The following is a 3641-nucleotide window of genomic DNA, read 5'->3' on the forward strand; positions in this document are numbered from 1 at the left end:
CATATTCCTCTCAACTTCTTTGAGATCAACTTTAGATTTCACATATAAGTGAGAAAATGTGGGTCCGTGCCTTGTTTCACTTAACAAAATGAGTTCCAGTTCCATCCATGTTGCTGCAAATGCCAGGATTACATTCTTTTTATAACTAAATAGTATTGGTGTAGATATACCACATTTTCTTTATTCACCAGTTGATGGACAGTTTAGTTGCTTCCATTTCTTGGCTATTGTGAAGAGTGCTTCAGTGAAGATGGGAGGGTAGATGTGCCTTTGACATGTATTTCATTTCTTTTGGACATATACTTAGTAGTGAGATTGTTGGATCATATGGTAGCTCTATTTTCAATGTTTTTAATCTTCATACTGTTTTCCATAATGGTTGTACTAATTTACTTTTCCACCAACATGCAAAATAGCAAAACACACATGCATGCAAGGGCTCCCTTTTTTTCCACCTCCACACCAGCACTTCTTATCCTTCATCTCTTTGGTAATATCCAATCTTACCGGAGGCAAGGTGATACCTCATTGTAGCTTTGATTTGCATTTCCCTGTGATTTCACTTATTTAAGATTCTAACAAATGCAAAGTAACATAGTGCCAAAAGGCAGATAAATGGTTGATTACAGATTTCTGTGAGATAGACACAGAAGAAAAGGTTTACAAGTGGGCATGAGGAAATTTTTGAGAGTGATGAATAAGTTCATTAATTTGATTGTGGTTATGGTATCAGACATATATTCATATGTCAAAAATTATCAAGTCATACATTTAAATAAATGCAGTGTACTGTATATCACATACCTTTATTTAAGAGAGAAAAAAGTGGTGTCTAAGCACATGGCTCTTAAGTTTTGTGAAAAATGTTTTAGATAATTTTATAAACTGAGCTAGCATATAATGTTTTAATATATAATTATGTCAATAGTTGATCATCTCAAATGCAAGAGAAGTCACTGTAAATTTCCAGTCGTTTCCTCTGTCCTCTCACCCTGGATTAAGCCCTGTTTGACACACACTGAAAACTAACTGTAACTTCTGGTGGTTTTGATAGGTTTTATAATTACTGATCCCTGCTGCAGCTGTTTATGACAAGCCTGAATTAAATAGAAGTGCTTCTGACACTTTCTAAATCTAAAGCCAACAGAAAGTCTCATTTTTCCAATATACAATGACAGCCTCAGACCACACATATCTGTCATGATGAAAATGAGAAAAACGGATCTATTAAAGGCAATAGACAGGGTGAAAAAAATCTGCTTGTAAGAAATTCATGTGCGACAAAGTCATATAGAAAGAATATTAATAAAATGGACAGAATTATATATGGAAAATATACCCCTCAGCCTCCTTTAACTCCCACAAACAACAAGAAAACTTGAAATTAGATATTAATATCAGAGAGAATTTTTAAAAAGAAAAAAATGAGGAAACAAAGGGAAATGGATAATAATAAAGTATAAATTTTAAAATAAATTATAATGCATAAAATGTATAGTATCATTTTTAAAAAGTGAGATGGGAAGTCAATGGAGAATTTTGAGATGTGAGTTGACTTACATTTATAAAAGATCATTCTTGCTCTGTGTTCTATTGGTCACACGGTGGTTTCAGCGCACAGATGCTTCACAGGTGCAATGGAGGGAGTAGAGAAACCAGTTAGGAAGGAGTTTGGGCAATAATCCAGACAAGAATTGATGTGGGGCGGGGGTGACTCACACTTGGCTTAAAAACTGACACTTGGAAGCTGAGTGTGGAGTCGCAGACATGGTGGCTGTTGCTGTGGCCACCACAGGACAATAAGCCAGGATCTATCATACCTATTGAGTAACAATGGAAGTCTATACCAAAATAGAGAAAATTGGGGAAAGTACTTATGGAATTGTATATAAGGACAGACACAAAACTACATGACATGGTAGCCATGAAGAAAATCAGACTAGAAAGTGAAGAGGAAGAGGTTCTTAGAACTGCAATTCGGGAGATTTCTCTATTAAAAGAACTTTGTCATCCAAATATAGTCAGCCTTCAAAATCGTTCATGTAGGATTCTGGGTTATATCTCATCTTTGAATTCCTTTCCATGGATCTCAAGAAATACTTGGATTCTATCCCTCCTGGTCAGTTCATGGATTCTTCACTTGTTAAGAGTTACCTATACCACATACTTCAGGGGATTGTGTTTTCTCACTCTAGAAGAGTTCTTCACGGAGACTTAAAACCTCAAAATCTATTGATTGATGACAAAGGAACAATTAAACTAGCTGATTTTGGCCTTGCCAGAGCTTTTGGAACACGTATTAGGGTATATAAATGAGGTAGTTACACTCTAGTATAGATCTCCTGAAGTATTGCTGGGGTCAGCTTATTACTTCACTCCAATTGACATTTGGAATATAGGCACCATATTTGCCAAATTGGTAACTAAGAAACCACTTTTTCATGGAGATCAGAAATTGGTCAATTCTCCAGGATTTTTCAGAACTTCGGGCACTCCCAAAAATGAAGTGTGGCCAGAAGTGGAATCTTTACAGGATTTTAAGAGTACATTTCCAAAGTGAAAAACAGGAAGCCTGGTGTTCCATGTCAAAAATTTGGATGAAAATGGCTTGGATTTTCTCTCGAAAATGTTTGTCTATGATCCCACCAAATTTCTGGCAAAATGGCACTGAATCATCCATATTTTGATGATACGGACAATCAGATTAAGAAAATGTAGCTTTCTCACAAAAAGTGTTCACATTCATGGAGGATGAATAGTTGTACTGTTGACTCTATTTTTGTCTTGTATATTTTTCTTCTTATTGTTGTAAAACTTCAGCTGTACTTATCTTCTACTTTCAAAAGTATAACTTAAAATGTGAATATTGTTCTATATGAATTTAAATGTAATATTTCTGTATATGTGTGTAGATCTCACTGTGACAACTATTTGTTACTATCATAAAACTATAAAATCTATTTAAAAATGATGGGGCATAAACCAGGAGAATCATAGAATCAATGTAATAAAGTACATGAGATGATGACATTCTGGACTTGACAGCATTATAATAGAGTAAATTCGTTCATAATGTAGCTTCCAGATATAGATAAGAGTCATGAAAGACAGATTGAGAGGCTCTGTACTAGTTATCTATTTTCATATAACAAGTTACTCCAAAACTTAATGACTTAAAACATTTATATCTTACAGTTTCTGTGGGTCAGAATTTATTCCATTGATTACATTATTTCAGTAATTACATCTTTCATACACATTGTTTTTTCTTCTTTTGAAATCTTATTTCAAAACTTCTAGTTCTTTTTAAAGGAAGCCATACCTTCATTTAGGCCTTTGAATATCTCCAAAACATTCTAAATCTTTTCAGGCTATATTATAATATTACGGATGCTGTCACAGGGTGAGACTTTGGGAGGCCTTGGTTGGGGTGAGTGTATTTTGCATGTGGAGAAACATGAATTGTTGGAGACCAGAGTGCAGCAACCAACCTCCAAAACGGTCCCTATCATCCACTCTTCCTGGTATCACACCCTTGTACAGTCCCCATTCACACATACTAAGGTTGGTTTGTGTAACCAATACAATATGTCAATATGACTTCTGAGATTCTATTACAAAATGCAGTTTCTGTCATGTTT

General features: G+C 34.9%; 1 pseudogene; it reads left to right on the forward strand.

The window, feature by feature from the left end:
* The first annotated feature begins 1833 nt into the window (after positions 1-1833).
* On the forward strand, positions 1834-2560 carry LOC124960554 (cyclin-dependent kinase 1-like; annotated as a pseudogene).
* The last annotated feature ends 1081 nt before the right edge of the window (positions 2561-3641 follow it).

The sequence above is a fragment of the Sciurus carolinensis genome, chromosome 11, assembly GCF_902686445.1.
Source record: "Sciurus carolinensis chromosome 11, mSciCar1.2, whole genome shotgun sequence".
In the NCBI taxonomy this organism is placed as follows: domain Eukaryota; kingdom Metazoa; phylum Chordata; class Mammalia; order Rodentia; family Sciuridae; genus Sciurus; species Sciurus carolinensis.